At 43.6% G+C, this 25,762-nt stretch overlaps 1 protein-coding gene across 2 annotated transcripts in view; it reads left to right on the forward strand.

Annotated features, from left to right (window-relative positions):
• Positions 1-440: 440 nt before the first annotated feature.
• Positions 441-25,762, forward strand: part of LOC132402099 (uncharacterized) — a 68,599-nt gene continuing 43,277 nt past the window's right edge. For both annotated transcript variants that reach the window (XM_059984678.1, XM_059984677.1), the window contains exons 1-4: positions 441-1,883; positions 17,268-17,333; positions 19,618-19,765; positions 23,472-23,577. The gene's annotated coding sequence lies outside the window, so the exon portion shown is untranslated. The remainder of the gene's footprint in view (positions 1,884-17,267; positions 17,334-19,617; positions 19,766-23,471; positions 23,578-25,762) is intronic.

A 25,762-nucleotide genomic window follows, 5' to 3' on the forward strand; every position in this document is an offset into this window, starting at 1 on the left:
CATAGGCATAGAGGGAGGGGTGGCAGAGAACCGGGCACTTTAAAAAAAAGACCTTTCATGCATGGAAATTACCAACTCATCGAGCTGCAAAGAGTAACAAGAGCAAACCAGATCCTATTTGACAAGCAAATCTGAACAGCAAAAAGTCACTTCAGAACAATATGGAGCTCGAAGGGTTAAGGGAAAAAAAAGTGAATCAAGAATACAACTATTCCGACTGGAATTTAAATTGGAGATGTGATGAAGATTAACTCTGCTTATTTCTGTTTCCCCCCACTTTATGGCCCTGTTAAGAGTCAGTCATCTTGTTTCAGGCGCCCTGCTATTTCAACTACTGGGCTTCTCGTGGCCATTAAGGGTGAGCTAGCAGGAACAATAATTCAAACCTAAAGTAGACAGACAGGCTGTAATTACTCTTCCTCCCCTCCCCCCACTTTAAATGGAGCAGTTACTTGTGTGAGTGAGTTATTCGATCCGGAGGCACTGGTCTGAGCCCAGACAAAACAGGCTCAAGTTCAAGTGCAAGACCTGAACTTCTGGGAAGTCGAATATTTTGAACTCAGCTACTGGCTTCGAATCACTCTCCTCGGCCGGTCCTTCTGAAAACACGATCAGGCAATGGAATCCTCTGGCGCTCGGCCTCAGAACGGCCAGGACCTCTTTATTTCTTTAAACTATTCAACGACTGAATTACGGGTGGATTGTCATATTGGAACAAAGCAAATAGTGTTTCGATGACCCCCTTGTAAAGGGCTTTACACCTACAGGAGGAATGCAGCCGTGAAGCCCCTGAATGCCCTGGCCTTGTTGTTGCACTCTTGTGCTGGAATGCAACCCCAACTCCCACACAAGCCCTCCAGACAAGGCGGCGGGGAGTCACGTTTCACCGTCGCGCACTTGATGGTTTGAACTTTTGCACGCGTCTGCCTCTGAGGAATGTCGCTCCTCGCAGACGACAGAATCCACAATTACAGAAGGCGGCGCAGCTATGAACCGCTCTCACAGAGCACAGCGCTGCTCATAACTTACAATGGCGCCCAGTCAGTGCAGCTGGGGAATCAATTGGGGTCTGACTACACCTTCTGAGGCGCTTCAGCGCTGAAATAATACAGCAGCGCCAAACAGATGTACCTCTTTCCACTTTGCTGTCGGTTACCAATGTTGCCCTCCCTCTCTCTCTTTCTGCAATCGTTGGGTTTACCAGCTCTAAAAACCGTGCACAGCTGGCCTGCAGCTACCTTGGGGGTGGGAGTGGGGGTTGGCGGTCAGGACTGTGCTGCAAAGAATTAACGGTCAGGAAGTGCTCTGCACCTGCACACCAGCCATCTCGTCCAGCACACCGAGCAAAGGAGGTTTAAAGCGACACGTCACCCCCTCTCTGGGCACATTGAGAGAACACTTCCCAAATCTGTGAGGTAGTCACCCTCTATCGATTTATATATAAAGCAAAATGATGAAGTTATTTAGTTAATTTAGTGGCATCCACCAATGGCAATGCAGAGGGACAATGCCATTCCAGCAATTGATTCCACGATCGGAACACATTCATAATCTGACAGGGAAGCGTTAAAGCCACACGTGAGGAATTCTATGGAACGGGTTACACTTCCAGAGACCACAGCCCTCTGCTTTGGGCTGCTTGTGTGGACCGTGGATCAAACATTTAGTGATGAAATTCAATCGATGATTTAAACTCTGTTGGAACACTAAAATGGGAGTTTCTCTGGCTCTATCCTAAAAATCAACAAATTCTTGCATATTTTAATAATTTTACAACTGAGCTGAAAAATTAAAAGACTGAGGTCTATCACTCCTCACAGCCTTGACTCATCCCAGAACACTACAAACAACGAAGTACTTTCACTTATATTCACTATTGTAAGGTAGGTATTGGTACTGTATTGTATTATTTTCATATGTAACAAGGTATAGTGAAACATTTGTTTTGTATACTGTTCTTACAGATCAAATCATTGCACAGTGCATTGAGGTAAAACAATAACAATGCAGAATAAAATATAAAAGCTATGGAAAAAGAGTAGTGCAAATAAACGATAAAGTGCAAGGTCATAACAAAGTAGCTAGAAAAGTGCCAATAAGTTTCTGCACCAAAAGCTCCCGTAATCAGCAATGTAATAGAACTAGGATAGCTAGGAAATCTGTTCCTGTTATGTTGATTGCAGTATAAATATTGGGTAGGACCCCAGGTAACACCCAGCCCCTCCTGCACCCTGCTACCACATTCCTCTTTAGTAAAAAAATGAAGCTAAGTCAATTTGAGAGAAGACTCCAGCCTTGGTTTAATAGGCACCTTCAGCAGCATAGCAGCCCTCAACTTGACACTGAAAAATTAGCCTAGGTTTTCCTGCTCATGCAAAACTTGAACACTAAGGAGTAGATTTGAAGTAGCCTCTGGAATCTGAAGTGGATGGAGAATGCCCCCTGAGGTTGAGTGGGTCAGTGGCCAAAGTGATGCAAAAGAAACAGCACACACTCCCCCTCCTTCACAACCTCGTGGCTAAAGAGCTTGCTACAGAACTGTTCTCCCACCCATCTCTGCCAAGCTACCATAGCTGGAGGACTGGCAATAGAAGCCTCCTGAACCAACAGCCGAATAGTCCTCTCAAAGATAATTTGAAACTCTCCATTTTTAGATCTCTTGTGTTCTCTTACAGGAAAATTCGGCGTCCACAGTGATGGCTTATGTGTTAAAATGGTATTCTTCGCACATTGCACATACAAGTGATTCAGCAGATAGAAAAATGGAAAGCTATGTAAGAGCGAAGGGTTAGATTGGTCTTAGAGTAGTTTAAAAGTTGGCACAACATCATGGACTGAAAACCCTGTACTGCCTGTAATGTTCTATGTTCTATTAAATGGACTTGTAGACTTTCTAATTGTCCTGGAGTGGAGCTGACACACAGGGCCAAGGATGCCCTTTGCGACATGAACAGTGTCTCACCAGTTAAAAGGCCAGCCCTGACCTTATAGACTTGATTGATTGTTAACAAAAACTGACAGAGATTTTCATACAACATGCATGTGTACTGTGTGAAAGAAAGTATTATACATGAGTTTGTTATATTCGCATACTCTTTCACTGAGTCTTTACTGTTGGATTTTAAAAGCAGTCAAGTGCAAATATTGTATGATATACTCAATGTATATCTTACAAACATTGGGTCAATTTTCAGTGCCAATATCAGCAATAGTGGGCCAACAAAGGTCCTGGATCTGGCTTCAGTAGCTTGCTGTACTTATCTCACCATCTGGACCACTGCAACTTTCACACCTCCAATCTTGGGCAGTAAAAATACCCATCTGGATGGTAGATCGATGGTAGATACAGTGTGCACAGGATGTCAGCTGTAACTCAGGATCAGGGTTGTTATCACGGACTCATAGTTTCCATACCCCGCACTGCTCATTTCTTACCTAAGATCCACAAAATTGACTGTCCAGGTAAACCCATTATTTCTGCCTGCTCCTGCCCCACTGAACTCATGTCCACATATCTCAACTCCATTTTGTCCCTCTTGGTTCAGTCTGTTCCAACCGAATCCATGACACTTAACACGCTTTCAATGGCTTCAGTCATTCAAAGTTCCCTGCCCCTGATTGCTGCGTTTTCACTATTGATGTCCAGTCCCAATATACTTCTATCCCTCATCAGGAAGGCATTAAAGTTCTAGACAACAGACCTAATCAGTTCCCCTCCATCACCATCCTCCTCTATATGGTGAAACTGGTTCTCAGCCTCAACAATTTCTCTTTCAGCTCTTCCCACTTTCTCTAAATCGAAGTGTAGCCATGGCCACCAGCAGGGCCTGTAGTTCCGACTGCCGTTTCATTGGCTATGTGGAATAGTCCATGTTCCAAGCCTACACTGGTAAATGCTCCCTAGCCCTTTCTACATTACATTGGTACTGCTTCCTGAACCCATGCAAAGCTCATTAATTTCATCAACTTTGTCTCCTACTTCCACCCTACCTCTAATTTACTTGATTCTTTTCTGACACATCTCTCCCCTTTCTCGATCCCACTGTTTCCATCTCTGGCGACAGATTCTCTACTGATATCTTTTATCAACCTACTGACTCTCACAACTATCTTGACTATACCACTTCCTACCCTGTGACTTGTGAAAGTGCTATTCCCTTTTCTCAGCTCCTCCAACTGTACTACATCTGTTCTTAGGATGAGGCTTTCCATTCTAGAACATCTGAGATGTCCTTTTTTTTTACTTCATCCCCTCCCCACTCACCCACCTTCCCCTTCACCTAGTCACACCTAACACCTACCAGTTTGTTCTTTCCCTCCCCCACCTTCTTATTCTGGCTTCTTTCCTCTTCATTTCCAGTCCTGATGAAGGATCTTGTCTCAAAGCATCAACTGTTTACTCCACTCTATAGATACTGATTAGCTGAATTCTTCCAACACTTTGTGTGGGTTGCTCCAGATTTTCCGCTTCTGCAGAATCTCTTGTGCTTATGCTGAGAAAATTGCTGTTTTGCAGAAGTACAGTTTTTTTTTTGTGTGCCATACTCTGCCAGAGCCTCGGCGACCATTTTTTTTCAAGTGGTTGTCTTGGAGGAAAGATCCTGTGAGTGGTCCCCCACGTCCTCCTCACAGCGCAGTGTTTTTTTTACAAGGCTGAGTTATGAGCTCGACACTCAACCCGGCATGGATGGAAAGTGTGTCCGGGAATGGTCCGACTGGATTCAAAGCCAGGAATCTTCGCTCCGGAGTCCAGCGCTGATGTCACTGTGCAGCCAGAAGTACAGTGCAAAACTTAAAAATTACTATAAGTGACATAACTAAATAGTGAATAAGACAAATAACGAGGCAGTGTTCATGGGTTTATGGAGTGATATCAGAGGGGAAGAATCTGTTCCTAAGTTGTTGTTGAATGTGCAGTTTCCAGGCGTCTATACCCGAGGATTAATGAGAATGGGGTTTGCCCCAGACAGTAAGGGTCTTCACTGATAAATGCCACTTTCTTGAGGCACCCCATTTTGAAGATGTCCTCCATGCCAGGTTGGGTTGTGCCTGTGATGGAGCCAATTAAATCTACAGCCCTCTGCAGCATTTTGTGATGATACATATTGGAAACCCCTACTAGGCCATGATGGAACAATGCATCAATAGAAACTTGCAAGATTTTTTGATGGCAAACCAGATCTTCTCAAATCCTAATGAACTAGAGCTACTGACTATGCCCAGGGTAGATCCTCTGAGATGTTGACACAGAAGAACTTGAAGCTGGTCATCCTTTCCACTGCTGACCCCTGAACGAGGACTGTAGTGTGATCTCCAGCTCCCCCTTCCACAGCTACCATGTCTCTGGCATCTGGTTCTGTGGCTTACAGAGGAAGTGGGGAGGGAGATGGAGGGACAAGAGAGTGGTAGAGATTTAAAAGTTAGGGAACAGACTGGAGATTACTGTATATGTCAAAGAGACAGATAGTATGTTGCCTCCAAAATGGTAGGGTCAGGGACATCTCAGAGCATTCTTTAGGGGCAGAAAGCAGGTAGAGGTCATGGTACACATTGATACCATTGAAATAGGTAGGAAAAGGGATTAGGTTCTGAAGAGTGAATATAGGGAACTAGGTAGGATGCTAAAATGCGGGATTTCAAGGGTAGTAGTCTTTGAATTACTACTTTTGTCACATGCCAGTGAGGGTAAGAGTGGGATGATTTGGCAGGTGCATGTATGGCTGAAGAATTAGTGCAGGGGCAAAGGTTCAGATTTGTGGATTATTAGGAACTCTTCTGGGGAAAGTAGGACCTGTACAAAAGGTTCAGTTTACGCCTGAACTCAAGAAGGTCCAGTGTCTTCGTGGGCAGGCTTACTAGAGCTGTTGGGGAGGGTTTAAAACTAGGTTGGGGAGGGATAGCTGTTAGGGACAGTGGGGTAGGGGGGAGGTTAAACCAGTTTGACAGGATGATGGGAACCAGAGTGACCAATCAGGTGATGGAGCAGTTGTACAGTTAAATGAAATGAATAAAGAGACTGTGAAGTAGAATGGACAGTCGATAGATCATCTATGAAGTTAATTGTATGGGTTGAAATATGTCAAATTTAATGTGAAAGGTATTAGGAAAAAGAGTGATGAACATGATGAGAATGGTCAGTAGTTGGAGCTAGGATGTTGTGGCCATTATAAAGACTTGGGCAGGAACGACTACAGGATATTCCAGGATTTAGATGTGTCAAAAGGGACAGGGAGGATAATAAATGGGGTGAGGCAGGGACACTGCTAATCAAGTATAGTATCACAGCTGCAAAAAGGAAGGACATCATAGAGGGTCTGTCAGTGTGGGTAAAGATGGGAGCAATCATTCCATTGGGAGTATGCTTTCACCCCCCCCCCCCCCCCGAGATTTTTAGATGTGTCCAGGAAGGATTCCTGGCACACTATGTAGACAGGCTGACTAAAGGGGAGGTCATACTGGATCTAGTACAAGGCATTAAACTTAGTCAGATGACAAATCTCTCAGTGGGTGAGCATTTCAGAAACAGTGACCACAACTCCCTGACCTCTGTCATAGCCTTAGACAGGGATAAGAACAGATGGTATGGGAAAGCATTTAATTAGGGGAGGATGAATTATGATGATGTAGTAAGTTGGGAACAGACGTACTTGGGGAAATGCTCAACAGATATCTGGAGCTTGTTTAAGGAGCACATGCACGGGCTTCCGGTAGGTTTGTCCCATTGAGGAAGGGAAAGGATGATAGGGCGAAGCAGCCATGATTGACAAGAGAAGTGGAATATCCAGTCAAGAGGAAGAAGGAAGCATACTTAGGACTTAAGAAGCAAGGATCAAACAGGGCTCTTGAGAGTTATAAAGTAGCCAAGCAGGAGCTTAAGAAGGGACTTAGAGAGCCAAAAACCGGCATGATAAGGCCTTGGCAAATAGGATGAAGGAAAATCCCAAGGTATTCTACACGTATGTGAAGAACAGTAGGATGACGAGAGTGAAGGTAGGGATGATCAGGGATAAAAGATTTGGTGGATTCCTGAATTTGGTGAAAGTAAGGGAGGTCCTTAATGAATACTTTACTTCAGTGTTCACCAGTGAGAAGGACTTTGACAGAGGACACTTAGAACATGCTAATTTGCTGGAACATGTCCATGATAAGTAAGAGGATGTGCTGCAACTTTTGAAAAACTTTAGAGTAAGTAAAGTCTTTCAATTGGATGGGATATGCTTCTGGTTAATAACGGAAGTGAGAAAAAAGATCCCTGCGCCTTTGGCGATGATCTTTGTGTCCTCACTAGTTTCAGGAGTAGCGTAGCAATTAGAGGATGGCAAATATTATTCCTTTGTTCAAGAAAAATAATAGGGATAATCTTGGAGTTATAGACCAGTGGGTCTTACAACAAATGTTAGGCAAATTATTGGAGAGAATTCTAATTAGGGATATTTAGGATGACACTGAGAGGGACAGATCATGCCTTACAGGCCATTTTGAGTTCTTCAAGGTAGAACAGTCGATGTGCTGCATATGGATTTTAGAAAGGCGTTCAACAAAGTTTCTATTTTAAGCTCATTTATAATAATATGAGGCATGGGATCTATTGAAATTTGGCTGCATGGATTCTGAATTGGCTTGCCCACAGAAGGCAGAGGGAGGTTGTAGATGGAGCATATTATGCTTGGAAATCTGTGACTAGTGATGTTCAGTAGACATCTATTCTGGGAGACTTGCTCCTTGTGATGTTTATAAATGACTTGTATGAAGAAGAGCAAGGGTGGGATCATAGCCTGCAATGACGGGAAGGCTTGTGGTGTTGTGGATAGCATAAAAGGTTGTTGTAGGTTACAATGGGACCTTGGTAGGACACAGAGCTGGGCTGAGAAGTGGGAGATCGTACTCAGTCTGTAAAGTGTGAAGTAAAGGTTGAACCTGAAGCAGAGTACAAAGTTAACATCAAGATAATGAGAGGCATAGACAGAGTGGACACTAAGCACATTTTTTCCCAAGGCAGTAATGGCCAACACCTGATAATATCCGTTTAAGATGAGTGGAGGACAGTTTCATGGAGATTTTTTTGTTACACAGAAATTGGTGAGAGACTGGAATGCTCTACTGGGGATGGTGATAGAGGCTAATACAACAGGGACATTTAAGAGACTTAGCTAGGCACATGGATATATGAAAAATAAAGGGCTATGTTGGAGCTAAGTTAGATTGATCAAGCTCTAGGTTAAAAGTTTGTAACAATGTTGTGGGACGAAGGGCTGGAACCAAGTAGTACTATTCTATGAAGCCCATAGTCAACTCCTTGTTCTTGTTAATGTTGAATGCAAGGTTGTTGTGAGACTTCTCAACCAACCAACCTCTCTATGCCTCCTCGTTGCCTCACTGTATCACAGATGTGGAAAGTGCTCACACCAACTGTTCTGGCAACAAGGAAGAAATCGTCTCACTGGTAATAGTGAGTTCCAATTTATTTTTGGCAAGACTCATTATGAAGTTAATTCCTGGTCCATGTAGCTTGACAGCCACTCTTTGGAACACTGGTCACTGACCCATTAGGGTTCTTGAGGCTCTCAAGTAGATCCTCAGAGATAGAGTGGGGGAGGTCCCCACCTCGAGAGCTGCGGGCAGTTTGCAGGAAATACTTAGTTACAGCCTGGGCTGTCTTCCTGCCTGCACTGCAGTGAGTCAGACTCTGAACATGTGTCTTCTCCAAATATGCAAATCATCAACTACCAAAGAAAATTTCTCCCTTTTTCTCAAAAGAGGGGAAAAAACAGTGTTTATGATTCTTTAGTTGAGGATTTCTGGCTCCATCCTGCTCTAATAGTCTGTAGCTAAGGGGGCTTCCAATGTTGTCCATCAAAGGATATTACATTCTTGAAAGTGAGGCCCTGACTTTGTGGAGAGACTGAGTGCATCTCCCTGTGACGGTTGCTCCAAGCTTCTCAGCGTAATTGCAACCATCTTTTAGTAATGGCTGTTGTAAAATCCCAGACAAACTCTCAAATTTCCCCATAATTGATGCTATAGGCTTCCTGTGTTCCGGCTTCTCTAGACTGCCCCTATGGCTACAATTTCAGACTTCCAAATTCGGTTAAACTGTCAATGCTCCCGACTTCTTACAGTAAACTGCTTCAGGACTACTGGCTAGGAATAGACTGGCTGCACATTTTTAAACTCCTGGTGTCCCTAATTTTTCCAATGATGCTCATTTTGTTTGCCAGTGGACTTTTGAAAGCTATGCACTGGCAGCCAATAATTATATTTGAGTTTATTTAGACCATCATTTTGTTCCAATTGGAAACCCTTGTGGAATTTTGTTTATCTAAATGAAATGAAATATTCATCAGTAAATTGTGTCCATGTCAGTGCCATCTTTACATACAGCACAGCAGCATGAGATTCATGGGCTCAATGAGTGATGTTTGCAGGAATTTGCACTAATACTGCACAGAAAGCAAGCTGTATCATGTATTCCAGTCCAGTTCAATGATCACAAAGTAACCAGAGCAATAAGCGGCTTTATGATACAAATTACTACATGCTGAGCAATGAGAAATGACATACATCTCCTCATGAGAATGAACTCAGTGACTTTTAACCATGGGTAATTAGGTCATCACTATTCCATATACACAAAGGTCTATTTGAATCATCAATTCAACTGAGGGCCCGAAAAGAGTTTTTTAAACAAACATTTATTCCACTCCCATGTCACCAAGCCAAGTTACAACTAGCTTGGTTCTTTGGCCAGATTTTTATTCATTACTAATGGAGACTTGAATACAGTTGTCTTTCAGTGTATGCTTCGCAAGAGTTAAAAGTAAAATCAATCTTAATCTTTATTTATTACCTCATTGCTTGTGTTTATGAATTAATCTTTGAAGTTATGTTTTGCAATAAAATTTCTGATGTTATTTCACTTTGCTGCCAGTTGAGTCATTCTGAGAGTATTTCTCGGGACTGTAGAGTTGGAGACAATAGATTTGTAAAAATTATGTCAAGTCAGTCTCTAACGAAACACATCATTACAAAAGCTTTATTTCAATTTGGGTGTCTTTCCAATGTTTCAGAATTATCCCTCTGTCACATAAAATATCATGCAAGCATTATTGCTATGCATCTTGAAGCCAAAGAATTACAAAAAAAAATTCTCCTTTCCCACTCTTTTCCCTGCTGTTCATTAAACCGAGGGGTTTAACTGCCAGTCGTAATGTGTCCTACATGAAGTGGAGTTAAGTATAGATTAGCAGAATCTCCTACTGGACTAGATTAACCATTTGCTTGCTGTCCTCAAGAATGTAACATCCTCATAATCTGTTGTTCTCCCTCAACCTGGCTGTCAAGTGCAGAGCATAGCAATGCACTTCTTCATTCCGATGCACTCCGATTTTATCCAGCTGATTCACATAAGTCCTGCACTAGTTTCCCGGCTGCTTGAGTGGGCAACATTTTAAAACAGCATGGTGTAGCCTGGTGGTCATAGCACAAGCCTCATGGGGTATTTCAAACCTTACTGCAGTTCCTGTATGCCTTACTTCAAAGCTCAGCAACCCAGCTGCATAAATATATTAAACCAAGAAAGCAATTTCCAATTAACTTGTGGGAATCATTGGAAAAATATGATGGCTTTTCCCCCTCCATCATGAGCAAACATAATTATTTGCAATGACAAGGAGCTGTGTTTTAAATAGATTAAATGCTTTCAGACTTATTCCATATTTTGAAGTATCTTTTTGTTTGAAGTGATCTGTGTACAATGTTTACAATTGTAAAATTATCATTATGCTAAAATCCAGCCCTTTGCCATGTGGATCAGAATCCTCTCACTTGTCTGTCAGCATGGAAAGTTGTGAAATTCTTTCAGGTAAAAATTAAAAGTAAGGAATCTTCCTCTTGGGCAATAATCCATCAGAAGTTGAGGACATCTTCTTTCCACTCCAGCTTTGTTGATCTGGAAATGGATAATGTAGAGTTTTCTACAAATTGGGAGGTACACTCCTTCTGCAGTCTACAAAGGGCCTCTGCACTCTTCTGACGCTTGGTTTCGAGGAATCATAGTTTAACAGAATCCATGCAAGAAGCATAGTTACTCCAAGAACCAGCGGAAATTGCTGAGTTATTGACCCAAAGTGCCAATGTATCCTTTAGTTACTAGCTGTTCAACACATTACAAAAACTTACACATTAAAATCTGTTGGCAACTCGTTCACTGTTCATCAGGGGTTTACTGAGTGTATTGATTGATGTTTTATCCTATTTTGAGGATTTTCATGTTGTCTGAAAGAAAGATGCGGTTCATTTTGATGCCCTCACCTGACCTCACCTGTTCCTACAACACTTACAACACCAGTAAACGGCCACTGCAAAAGGATGGGTTGAATTCAAGTCAAGTCAACTTTTATTGTCATTTCGACCATAACTGCTGGTACAGTGCATAGTAAAAATGAGACGATGTTTTTCAGGACCATGGTGTTACATGACACAGTACAAAAACTAGACTGAACTACATAATAAAAAAAAACACAGAGAAAGCTACACTAGACTACACACCTACACTGGACTGCATAAAGTGCACAAAAACAGTGCAGGCATTATAATAAATAATAAACAGGACAGTAGGGCAAGGTGTCAGTCCAGGCTTCGGGTATTGAGGAGTCTGATAGCTTGGGGAAGAAACTATTACATAGTCTGGTCGTGAGAGCCCGAATGCTTCAGAGCCTTTTCCCAGATGGCAGGAGGGAGAAGAGATTGTATGAGGGGTGCATGGGGTCCTTCATAATGCTGTTTCCTTTGCGGATGCAGTGTGTAGTGTAAACGTCTGTGATGGCAGGAAGAGAGACCCCGATGATCTTCTCAGCTGACCTCACTATCCGCTGCAGGGTCTTGCGATCCGAGATGGTGCAATTTCCAAACCAGGCAGTGATGCAGCTGCTCAGGATGCTCTCAATACAACCCCTGTAGGATAGGGGGGTGGTGGGAGATGGACTTTCCTCAGCCTTTGCAGAAAGTAGAGAGGCTGCTGGGCTTTCTTTGCTATGGAGCTAGTGTTGAGGGACCAGGTGAGATTCTCTGTCAAGTGAACACCAAGAAATTTGGTGCTCTTTACAATCTCTACCGAGGAGCCGTCGATGTTCAGCGGGGAGTGGTTGCTCCATACCCTCCTGAAGTCAACAACCACCTCTTTTGTTTTGTTCACATTAAGAGACGGGTTGTTGGCTCTGCACCAGTCTGTTAGCCACTGCGCCTCCTCTCTGTAAGCTGACTCGTCGTTCTTGCTGATGAGACTCACCACGGTCGTGTCATTGGCAAACTTGATGATATTCATGGCATGATTCATGGCATAGGCATGATTTAGCCCACTTCATTAATAGTCAGTCATTCGCCCAGAGAACTTAAGTTCTCACAATAGGCAATGCTCCACAAGAACACATTCTCAACAATACACCCAAAAGGACTGTTCCTTTATATTTTTAAAAAAACCTGATGTTAAATGAGAGAGAAATTGCAGAGATACATAACATGGTTTCACTTTCCATCCATTAATCTGAGGAAAGGACTAGAGAGAAAACAACGCCATTAGTCCCATTTCATTCTGCCATCAGTTCTAAATCTTTAACCTTCTGTTCGATAACTTTGTTTTTAGTCCATAGCATAACATCGTTTCATCTTGCTTGTTCTGGCCTTGAATTCATATGAAGTGAAAAAGAATTATAAACAAGAGTTTTGATTACTAAAACTTTAAAATAAAGCTGAGTCTCAGGTGTAAGTCACCCGGAAGGGCTTCTTTAAATCTCAAAGCAATTGTCTGACTGGTTCTGTGCTGAAAAAATAATTAGAATTGGCATCAACAGTTTTTTTTTAATGAGGTAAAAGACTAAATTGACTGACCATAACAGTGTAATTCCAAAATCAAACCAATTCTGCTCTTTTAAAGAGAAACTCTTTAAACCACCAACTCATTTGTGCAAGATTAAATTAACAGTAGTGCAGCTTCACATGAATTCAGCTGAAACTCAATGAAACTGGCACAGAGCACAAACCATGACCCATTCACAATGCTGTGCAATACTGAGAAAGCACCTCTCCATAAAACTCTCTTTTGTAGCCATAAAACAAGGGCTGCGATTGTGATGAGTTTTATTGCAGAGATGGCATTCTTAAGATGCTGCCCCAGCTGCACGCAATTCATGCCCAGATTAATTCAGAGACATGCAATCCTCTCCTGTCCGCCTCTGAAGATCAGGCTGCCTTCTCCTTAAGCAGCCCTTTGGAGTCACGGGCAACTTGTTTCCACTCCAGGGTGGGAGTTCTGAGGTAGATAGTAAATGCAGTGTGTGGCCCGCTTACTGCCCCAAGTGGGGCAGGAAAGGCAATGCCCGACAGGAAAGGCAAAGACCCGACAGGAAATGGAGGTAGTGGGTGATAGTGCACTTCTTCGGCCATTTTTACTGTGTCAATGGGTCCACTCACAGTTCAGATTATTGTGCAGGATAGTGTCAAGCTTCATTCCTCTTTGCTTCACAAGCTTTTAGAGACAAGCTCAGTGAAATCCACATAATACTTGTACATTTCCAGAGGCCATAGGTCAGGCATTCAGGTCAGGTTTTCAAGGAGGCTTTGTGAACATCTTTGAACTCTTTCTTCTTTCCTCTTAGTAATCCCTTGTTTTGAGGAAACTCAGAATAGGGCATCTACCTCAGGGGTCTGATATCCTAGAGTTCTACCCCAGAAACAGGTTGATTGGAACCAGGACATCAGTGTTAGGGGCATTCGCAGAGGAGACAACACTGACATTGGTTTTCCTACAATGCCTGTGGAGAATTTTGCAGAGATGGTTTTAGTAGCATCTCTCTATTGTATTGCAAGTAACCACAGCCATACAGGAGGACAAGAGTCATTGTGGTCAGAACGAAAATCAGAAGATAGAACAGAACATTACAGGCCCTTCGGCCCACAATGTTGTGCCGACCCTCCCATATAACCCCCCACCTTAAATTCCTCCATATACCTGTCTAGTGGTCTCTTAAACTTCACTAGTGTATCTGCCTCCACCACTGACTCAGGCGGTGCATTCCATACACCAACCACTCTGAGTGAAAAATCTTCCTCTAATATCCCCCTTGAAACATCACTAGGATGTGGTGTGAAGTTTGTTGTTTTGCAGCAGTGGTACATTGCAAAACATGCTAATAAAGAAAAATATAAATTACAATAAAACATACACATATAAAAATTAAATTAAATTAGTGCAAAAAATAGAGCAAAAAAGGAAAAAGAAGTGAGCTAGTGTACGTGGCTTCACTGTCCGTTCAGGAATCCTGAAATGCTGAGTGTGTCTCTTCAGGCTCCTATATCTCCTCCTTGATGATGACAATGAGAAGATGGCATGTTCTGGGTGTTGGGGTCCTTAATGATGGATGTCATCTTTTTGAGGCATTGCCTTTTGAAAGTGTCATCGATGCTGTCTCATGATGTAGCTGGCTGAGTTTACAACTTCCAGCAGTTTTGTTTTTCGATCCTGTGCAGTGGCCTTTCTATACCAGATGGTGATGCAACCAGTTAGAATGCTCTCCGCAGTACATCTTTATAAGTTTCTATTACCCAGAGTTTCGTATTCTGTTTGAGGCCTTGATCATTCAGTTTCTTCAGGCAACTAGAAGTGATGGGAAAATTTATTCCTTAATCTCTGCCTAGGGAGGGCTGTCTTCTGAAATATTGAAATGGCCAATAATTTCTAGCTTTTTGCTGTGGACTTTTATAACTGGAGCGCAGCATTGTATGCTGGGAGAATGTTGATAGAACGTTGCTTTGCAGAAGTTAAGACCCTTGCAGTAACTTGGTCCCTGGTCTCCAAACCTTCCCAGCCATTAGTGGCTTCAGTGCACTTCAGATGTTTTATTGAGATGAGAGTGACCTTGGTCTTGTACTGAAAGGTAAAAATGGCTCAGTGGATTTCCCAACTATCCTGTAGATTATTTCAATTCCTGCAGGGATCTCACTGAGAGTGAAAAAAAGCTTGTGAAGAAGATTGAAGCTGAATATCATTCTGCAAAGGATTTTGTCCATGGCTAAGCCTATTGGTTGGAATCCCTGCTTGCATGTAGCAGATGTTGATAGACCTGCTGAATTTGAGAAAGTTAATCACAGTCCCTCTTGACTGAAGGATTCAGATGCATCTTTTAAAGATCTGAAGTGACTCATGTATTGTCATTCCAGCTGAACTCTGCATTTCACTTGGAGTCGTTGCTCGACGAAAATCAGATTAATTTTGTTTGGATGCACAGAATAGACACCACAGTTCTGAACAGATCACTAAGACGAGGTGATGAAGATCTTTCCTGATGACTTGCCCTGTAGAAGACCTCCTCCCATTAGATTTGTCCTGAAAATGGTCATGATTATGGTATATTTTTGGTGCCCAGTACATCTCCTCTTTCCAGATGGGCAGGTTAGCTGATGAAATTGTGTCCAAAATTCCCCTTTGTTAAGATTTAGACCTTCAGCAGGAAAACCACTTCAGCATAGTGGTTCTATATATACCAAGAACCCACTGACACCTCATATGAAAAAGGAAGTGGAAGATAACAGGGGCTAGAAGAATTTCACGGTAATATTTGAATCTTCTCCTGTTCTACAGTTCACACTCAGTTGCAATCAAGGAAGTATTATCTTGCTGATTTTTATCGCATTCCAAAACCCATGTTATGGTCACCTACAGTTGAAGCAGTCTGACAGTATCTTCAATCAAAGTAATCCTGAGTTATACACTTTAAACATGCTGGTCCTTGAGCACACACTTAGGTGTTTGGGTTTTATTAACTCTCGTGGAGACAACAGATGAATTTTTTGCTCTGCCATCTTGTAATTGTCATGATTTTGAAGCCAGCAGTTTCAGTTTGTTCTGCCTCAACATCCTGTCAAGTCCTGTCATAAACAAGTCCCTCTAACTTCAACATTTCACTGTACCATGAGGTAACACTGAAATTATAACTGGGACGTGAGGAGGGTAAATAGGTGAAATATACCAATGTGGTTGGTGTTAGATCCCTATTTACTGTTTACTGTTTTGAACTACCAGTCAAGACTAGTGGTCTTTCTTCAATGAGCTACAGGGATTTGAAATGGATAGCAGAAGGTCCCACAATCTGTCATCATTAATATTATTACTAACATGGCACTGCAGAAGGCTACAATTGCACAACAGCATCTCATTCAGGTTCAGATTTATTTATCACATGCACATCAAAACATGCAGTAAAATGTGTCATTTGAGATAACGAACGACACACCCTCAATACACAAGATAAGCGCAAGTGCTGGTACACACTCTGGTGCCAACAGCTGTGGGAATCGATCCTGTGCTCTTACAGCATGTCCATAATGTTCAGCAGAGAAGCACAAGCACCAACAAGAGCAACACGGCAACAGCAATGAAATAACAAAAGCAAAGCAAGCCTCTTTCCTCTCTCTCACCCACCCACTTACACACATAGCCCTCCAATTCCAGGATAGGGTGCCTCCAGCTCTCCAGTGGACTCTCAGACACCAGGTCAACTTCTCCAGTGGACTTGCATACCAGGGGCTTCAGACATTAGGATTCGACACCCGGACTCGCCGACAGCAGGCTTCAACCTCGGGGTTCGATCTTCAGTATCGACCCCAGGAAGCGCCAATGGCAGAACCGTGAACTCCAGGCCTCCAACTCCGGACTTGCCAACTAGCTGACCCAGAGGGGTCATTGGCCCTTATACCTCCTGGTCAAATGGACCATTAGTCCTTGGACCTGCCAAGTTGGGGGAGCTCACTTCTTTTTTGGGGATGTGGTCACCAGTCTTTTTACCCACTGGTCTTCATCCACGGCACTTGCCAACCCAATATCCATCCAACTCTTCAGCTACAGGGTGCTTTGATATAGACTCCGTCCTGACCTCTAACTTCACACAGCCCTATCCCTGAATCCTACCCTCAACCCTAGCTCTCTACCTGTCCCCAAATCCATCCCTACAGAATCTAAAATCAACTAAATCTGAGCCACAACCTCACCAGAGACCAGAGCACCATCTTGATGGGAAGATCTGCTTCAATGCTACGTGCAAGATGCAAGATGTACTTGATAATTCTCTAAGCACCTTCCTTTCTGGGGAAATACTTCAGCAGAACATGCAGAATGCTGAACACTGAGATCCAGGAATGGAGAATGTGCATTTACACTGCATGAGAAGTATAACGTTCAATATTCAAATGTTTAATATACATATCTTTCTTTACAGCATTGAAGCTCCTGCAGATATTGGGCCTGGTTGTAATTCAACAGTCATGTGGAGTGCAAGTTCAAGGTATTTACATTGTCACAATGGTACATATGTCAGTGGCTCTGAGAACTGTATCTGATATCAGGCATCAAGATTGAATAAGTGCAGACTTGGAGATCAGGACCCATGGCATGGTTTCAATAATATTTTTCTCCAGCTCTGCCAATTGCCTCTTAATCCTTTCTTGCCACTCCTCTTCTCTTTGTGCTGACCATCTCACCTCTCCACTCTCAGTCCTGATGCAGTCATTATACCGGAAACATCGACAATTCCTTTTCTCCCACAGATGTTGCTTGACCTGCTGAGTTCTTCCAGCTGATTGTCCGCTTCTTCACCGATTGTTCAGCCTATTATCTGTGTATTCAAAGGGCCAGTGTTCCCTCTTGTCTGAGTAACGGAGGCATTTTATTTTAATTCTGGATAGTTCAGGCATTTTAAGTCAAAACTGTGTATGGTTTCTTAACTACCATATTAGGACTTAGTAGACAAGTATAACATCTGAAAAATGGGAACTATGTAGGCTACATGGATGGTTTTCTTGAAACAAAACAGATGTAAAATCCTTATTCAAAACTTTAAAAATGTAAAGCTACAATAAATACAACTTATAATTTCAGGCTCCGGTAAACACAGAGTAGGCTTGCCTGAAATAACCCACTCTCCATAATCACTAGCTAGTGGTCTTAAATGCTGCTGCATGTTAACCATTAACAACAAGACAAACATTATTTGTGGATATTCAATTGGTTGTTTTTGCCCATTTGAACTTGCCATAACCCTGGCACATTGATGAGATCATCTAGAGATGAGAAAAAGGCTAACCAAAGTTCAGGTGAAAAAGAAGTGGACAGAATACCATAGAGGAAATGGAACCTTGCCCTCCTGAATCCAAAGCTTCAGTGAGTGAGACTGTGTAAAAGCACAAAGTTGTACTTACATACTCAGCATCTGAAAACCAAAAGATACAGGTCAAAAATATGATAACATTATAAGTGGGTCTGATGTCAAGTAGGGTAAAACATAACTGAGAGCGAAGTTTAAACTTTAGGATCTGTGGTTAGCTATCACTCATTTAATATTCTCTACATCCAAGTATATTAACGTCAAAAACTTTTTTTGGCAAAAGGAGTCTGTTTTTCCTTGATTGATTGCTCAGGAAAGAACCACATTTTTTCATGGGATTTGGGACCTGGGGGAGTTGGGTTCATGGCCGAGATAGGCCTGGAGTGCGGGGGGGGGGGGGGGGAGTGTAGTTAACATAGCTAAGTTGGATATTGTGATGGTTAATTAAAGTGACTGGGATAGTAGGTTGTTGGGAGGGTGGGAGCTGGAAATGGATGGATGGGGCAATGCTGGTGAAAGGGTATTAGATTGCTGCTCATTTTGGGGAAGGTGCAAGTCAGAGCCTGAGGAGGCGAGGCGAGAAAGTTTTTGGCACCAGTATCGAAGTATTATTGGGTTTGTTTAAAATGGAGTTTGATAAGTTTTTGATTAGTAAGGGCATCAAAGATTATGAGGAAAAAGCATGAGAATAGGGTTGAGCAGGGAAAATAAATCAGCCTTCTCCTGCCTGTGTACAGGTAAAAGCTAAAGAGAAAAGCTCCAGAGATTAGGACAACAAAGAGGTGGTCACAGGAAGCAAAGGAGTGCCTACAGGATTGTTTTGATTCAAAGACTCATCTAGGCATCTGAATGAATACACCATAGCTGTAATGGTTTTTATAAAAATAAACAGCTGTAAATGAGTGCATCCCCACTAAGTCATTCAGAGTCTTCCCCAATCAGAAGCCCTGGATGAACAATGAGATCCGAAATCTGCTGACAGGCAGGTCAGAGGCATTCAAGTCTGGTGACCAAGAAAGCAACAAGAGGTCCAGGTACAATCTCCAGAAAGCCATCTCACAGGCAAAGTGGCAATTCCGGACCAAACTTGAATTAACAAAAGTTGTCGCAGGGCTTGAATACTATCACCCCTTATAAAGTTATAGGAGACAGCAGAGCTTTGCTTCCAGATGAGCTCAAAGCCTGTGCTTGCTCTGATTTTCAAAACATGGACAGTCAAAACATAAAATGCTCTTTATTGACTACTATCACAACCGTGAACTCGGACACGTGTTTTTAACTCCTTTCTTTTCATTGTAGCGCTTGTCGAGACTTGAGCAAAGCTGTAGATGGGTGTTATTCATTTTGCATTAGCGATTTCTTTCAGCCGCGGTGTTGCCATCTAGTTTTCTATTTGAGAGTTTTAGTTAATGATGCTGCTTGGCCTAATGTTTATTGTTTCCTTTTCCCTTAAAATCCTGTCCAGATGAAAGACTGTGAACTATCGACCCATGTTGGTGTTTCTCCCTCCACTCTTGGACCATACACGAATGTACAGACAGCAAGTCTTGACAACACGAAGATGGACCCAGCAGAGAGAGAGAGAGCAGCTAACCCTGAGATTCAATGGTCAGGTAAGATACAAGCTACAGCAATTGAATCTGTTCTGGGTGAAGTTACTGAAGCAATAAGGCAGATAGTCTCGTGCTGACAAGCCCAACCTCATCTGGAGGAACAGGTTTCATCCCTTGTCACAACTGTTCCAACAGCTCACTGCAGACAATCGGAGTCAGATGTCTACGATTTCCACTCTCGGAGCTGCCGTCCTTGAACTCACTGTGGACAGACAACATCAGTTGACAGCCATTAGGGTTCTTGCCAGCACAATTCAGCAGCCTCTGGCCACGTCAGTCCCAATCCCAGCATCTCGCAGGCCCTCCTTTTCTGCTGCCCTGACAACCTCTGCCACTACCTCTCCCACTCCCGCGCCTGGTTCAGAACTGACTCCCTCTTTCGGGCCATCACAGCCTCCTGCATGCTGTTAAGAACCAAGTATGCCACTACTGGGCAGATACCCTGGCGATCCTGATGGCTGCAGAAGTCATGTTACCCAGTACGAGCTGACTTTCCAAGCCCAGCCTGGTCATTTTGGTGATGATACCTGAAAACTGGTGTACATGGTCAATCTCCTAGATGAAGCTCCACTCAGCCTATTCAACACTTTATGGGAGTCAGGATACCCCAGTCGTTCTGATGTTTTTTTGCAGTGTTAAGAAAGGTTTGTGATCTTCCAGTATGGGGTCAAGAGGCTGCCCAGCGATCCTTGGACCTGTGTCAAGGGTCTATGCAGACAAATTCCACAAACTTGCAGTAGAGACAGGATGAAATGAGAGCTCTCTCAGTCACTGCCTTCTCGAGTTGACTGACCACAGAGGTCCAGCACAAGATCGCTGTCTGTGATGAGTAGGATAGTCTGGATTAATCAGGCTATTCGAGTTGATGACCGGGTAACTAAGTAGTGCAGGGAAAAAATATCTCGAGCTTCCACTGTCTCTCCTTACCCTCCTCTTCTTCACCCTACACCCAGTCCGTGGAGGATCCTACGCAAGTGCCTGTCTGAGGAGGAACAAGAGTGGTGCAGGAGAACAGGTTCCTGCCTCGATTGTGGTGATCCAGGACATTTCTGAGTGACATGTTCTAATAGTCCAGTAAAAGATGGACTGGTTCTCTCTGCAGTCAGCTTCTTCTAACTGTGCAATGCTCCTTATTGACTTACTGGTTGTAGGGGCTCGGACCAATGAACTTAAGGCATTTATCGACTCCGGTGCAGCTAGGAATCTCATGAGCATCTTTAACTCACTGATGGGGAGTTCCAACTCAGGAATAAAGAGAAAAGGTCAATATCAAGGTCAATCTCTGGGCACCGGCCAAATCCACGTTTAAACCCAACCCCTCCAACTTATGCTTGAAGGCAACCATAGTGAAGAACTCTCCATCTGTCTGGTTGATTTGTCTGAATACGTTTGAATGTTGTTCATAGACTTCAGTTCAGCATTCAACACAATCATTCCTCAGAAACTGATTGGAAAGCTGAGCCTACTGGGCCTGAACACCTCCCTCTGCATCTGGATCCTAGACTTCCTGATTGGGAGACCTCAGTCAGTCTGGATCGGGAGCAGCATCTCCAACACCATCACACTGAGCACGGGGGCTCCCCAGGGCTGTGTGCTCAGTCCACTGCTGTTCACTCTGCTGACCCACGACTGTGCAGCAATACACAGCTCAAATCACATCATCAAGTTCGCTGATGACATGACCGTGATAGGTCTCGTCAGCAAGAACGACGAGTCAGCTTACAGAGAGGAGGTGCAGCAGCTAACGGACTGGCGCAGAGCCAACAACCTGTCTCTGAATGTGAACAAAACAAAAGAGATGGTTGTTGACTTCAGGAGAGCACGGAGTGACCACTCTCCACTGAACATCGACGGCTCCTCGGTAGAGATCGTTAAGAGCGTCAAATTTCTTGGTGATCACTTGGCGGAGATTCTCACCCGGGTCCCTCAACACCACCTCCATAGCCAAAAAAGCCCAGCAGCATCTCTACTTCCTGCGAAGGCTGATTAAAGTCCATCTCCCCCCCATCCTCGTCACATTCTACAGGGGTTGTATTGAGAGCATCCTGAGCAGCTGCATCACTGCCTGGTTCGGGAATTGCACATTCTCAGATCGCAAGACCCTGCAGCAGATAGTGAGGTCAGCTGAGAAGATCATCGGGGTCTCTCTTCCCGCTGTTACAGAGATTTACACCACACGCTGCATCCGCAAAGCAAACATCCGCAGAGCCCATCCTTCCTCACTCATGTATTGGTGATCTGGGGAATAAATGCAGAGGTGAGGGCTGCCCAACAGTCAGACCTTGGCCAAGGTGGGAGACCTCCTGTTTGTGCCTTTTGTGGTGCACTCCAAAGTGTTGGAAAGAGGTCGCTCCTCCTGTGTGGCTAGATATCAGGGAATTCAATGGACTGAGGAGTTTATAAAGAGACCGTTTTCGTGGCCATCTATGTCCCAGGGTGTCAACAACTTTGTATCTGCCTGTCCCATCTGCACTCAGAACAAGATGTTGTGCCAGCATCCTGCCGGTCTGCTATGTCTGCTACACCTGGCCCCACCTCTCATTTCACCACTGGGCTGCCTCCGTCTAATGGAAACACAACCATTTTGGTCAGTGTGGATCAATTTTCCACAGCTGCCCACTTCGTTATCCTCCCTAAGCTCCCGTTGGTTTATGAGACCGTCATACTCAAGGTTCAACATGTGTTCAGGCTCCATGGCTTCCGTCAAGACATAGTGTCTGATCGTGGACCACAGTTCAGTTTACTTCCTGCTTTTGGTAGGCTTTCTGCTCTCTTGTAGGAGCCATGGTCTGCCTCTCCTCTGGTTTCCACCCACAATCCAATGGCCAGACTACGAGAGTGAACCAAGAGTTGGAGACAGCCCTGTGCTGTCTTGCCTCTTCCAACCCCATGTCCTGGAGCTCCCAAATGGTTTGTGCAGAGATTGCCCACAATAACCTCCAGTTGGCCTCCATGGGAATATCCCCCCCTTGAATGCAAAAAAGGATTCCAGCCGCTGCTTTTCCTTGACCAGGTGATCGATGTAGGAGTTCCTGCTGATGAACAGTTGACCCAGTGCTACAAGCACACCTGGAGATGTGCTAGGGATTCTCTGCTTTGCACCCAGAAACAACATGCCTGGTAAACTGATCGGTTCCACTGACAGGTAAGGCAATTCAAGTCAGAAGGGGAGATCTGGTTGGCATCAAGGGATCTTCCCCTGAAAGTCAGAAGTTGTAAACTGGCTCTGTGCTACATGGGACCATTGTAGTGGAAAAGACTATGTTAACAAGGTCTTGTATAGATTGTGTCTACCAGCATCAATGAAAATCCACCCAATGTTCCAAGTTTCCCAGCTCAAGCTGATTGCTACCTCTCCCCTGGCCCCAGTCTTCCCACCTCTCTCTCCTCCCCACTTGGTAGATGATGCAGCACCTCCTGGCCTCTCACTCGGTACATGGTAAGGTCCAGTAACTTGTGTATCTGAAGGGTGCTGTCCTGAAGAACATTCTTGGATCCTGGAAAAATACATCTTGGCCAAGTCACTCACCCTGGACTTCCAGTGGGCATAGGGCTGACACCTTAGGAGCTGCACCTAGGGAAATGGGCCCTGTCACAACTACAGAGTCGGCTGTGCAGCAGATTCAGCAATTGTGCTTGTGAATATGCACATCAGCTAATTATTATTTCATTTTGGCAGTATTTAACTCCCTTCTTTTCGTTATAGCACTTGTTAAGACTTGGGCAAAGCACAGCAATGTTACGCCACCTGCCTGCATTCAGCCTTGCCTGAGAAAGTGGACCATCAAGTTGACTGACACTGAAGACTTGTGGTATTTGTTTTATATTTACAAATTCCTTTTGGCCGCGGTGTTGGTACCTACTTTTCTGTTTCAAAGTTTTAGTTAATGATGCTGTTTAGCCTAGCATTTATTGTTTTCCTTTCCCTTAAAACCCTGTGATCTACTGACACACTTCAATGTCTCTCTCTCCGCACTTGGGCCGTATATGAACATACTGACAGCTATAGCTCAACATTCAATACCATCATCCCCTAAAAGCTAATCAATAAACTCCAAGACTTTGGCCTCAATACCTCTTTGTGCAATTGGATTGTTGATTTCCTCACTTGTAGTCCCCACATCATTAGGATTGGCAACAATGCCTCCTCCATAATTACCATCAGCACAGGTCCACCACATGACTGTTGTTCAGTTGTCTGCTCTACTCGCTTTACACTTACGACTCTGTGGCTGGGCACAGCTCCAATGCTCAATGGTTGAATGAACTAGTCCGACTTCCATATCCTATGGTCATAGTAACAGCCAACTTAGCTAGGGAAGGTTTATTTACTCTCTAAAGTCTGAATATATGAAAAAGTACATTTATGTGTGAGCACAACATATTTTCATTTATGTCACATCAACGTGGCATCAGTTTTCATACACTCCTTGAACAAAGATTTTCAGGCTTTTATTTAACTCAAGCTCTAATCCCTCAGTGTGCAATAATGAGGTGGCCTTGGATTACATGCTGAAGTTCTCTTTGTCCCCACTGATGCTTCGGATGGGCCCAACCTCGTTGCTGGGGGTACTCCATTTAGCTGGACTGGGTCACACAACCTGCCCTTCATAGAAAAGTGATGATGAACACTTTTGAGTACTGTGACTGATTTGCACTTTAGCTAGAACCTACCCGAGGGGAGTTTGTCAGTGCCGGACTTCTATGTGGGACCCCACAAGTCATGACAGAGCAAACTGCACACATTGGAAAAACATTTTGTATGTGTGGCCCGAGGGGGCGAGAGATTATGTACCAACATCAAGTAGATGCTTCTAGCAGTGCTTTATATAAAGTCAGATACCAGGGTACATGTCAGAGATTCATACAGTACTGAAAATGAGTCTGCATCAACCATCAAGCACATATCCACAGCAAGATACCGTGTCACTGCGCCAAGAGATTGGAAGTAAAACAAAATGGGCCGCTTTTGCTTTGCATGTTCCATGATAGACTGAGTGGCTCCTTTCTCAACCAAAAGTGTTCAGGATTGTACAACTTATCCCCTACATGTTAGCAAATCACAACACCTAAATCACAGAGCTTCACAAAGCCTACATTAAGTCCGCAATATTCCTCAGTGACTAATTTTGCATTGGAAATCGAATCTCACTGCGTGTGAAAACAAGGCTTTGTGCAATTCAGTTACTACCAGCACTTCCGGCAACACAATATTTACGATGGAATTGCCATTCTGGTTTGAATACTCGGTTGGCCGAATGGTTGAAGTCATTCTCTGTCTCAGAGGGAAGCCTGTCACCAGTGGGCCACAGCAACACCATTCAAATGAACAATAGCAAACACAGAAAAGCAAAATTGGTTAGAGCATTTCAAAATTATTCGTCAGTTTCCAAAATACATGAAATAACAATACCCCGGGTAATGCCCCGGATGCTGCCTGGCCTGCTGTGTTCCACCAGCATTTCGTGTGTGTTGTTGTTTGAATTTTCCAGCATCTGCAGATTTCCTCGTGTTTACCCCGGTTAATTTGATTTATTTCCCAACTAAGTCAATTGCATCTGAAACTTCACCTTGGGACTTTCATACACTTCAAGCTTCACTTGTACTGCAAGTACAGTGTTGAAGGAGGCTTATTACTGACCACTGTCTAATGAGAGAAACAAAAGGTCTCGTTCAATTACAGATGATCTAGCCGAACTGTTAGTTGTCCAGTAGATTTAACTAGCTAGCTGAGATTTCAAAATCCTTATGTTGTGGTACAGATTTCCTTTCAATGGTTAGACCACATTTACAGAATTGTGTTCATTTTTGGTTCCCTCTTTGTAGGCAGGATGGGGAACCTTTGGAGATGGTGCAGAGGAGATTTACCAGGATGTTGTCTGGATAAGTGAGCATGCCTTATGAGGATAGGTTGAGTGAGCTAAGGCTTTTCACTTTAGAACAACGAAGGATGAGAGGTGAATAAGATGATGAGAGGCGTAGATAAAGTGGACAGCC

This window comes from Hypanus sabinus, chromosome 11 (assembly GCF_030144855.1).
Source record: "Hypanus sabinus isolate sHypSab1 chromosome 11, sHypSab1.hap1, whole genome shotgun sequence".
Lineage (NCBI taxonomy): Eukaryota > Metazoa > Chordata > Chondrichthyes > Myliobatiformes > Dasyatidae > Hypanus > Hypanus sabinus.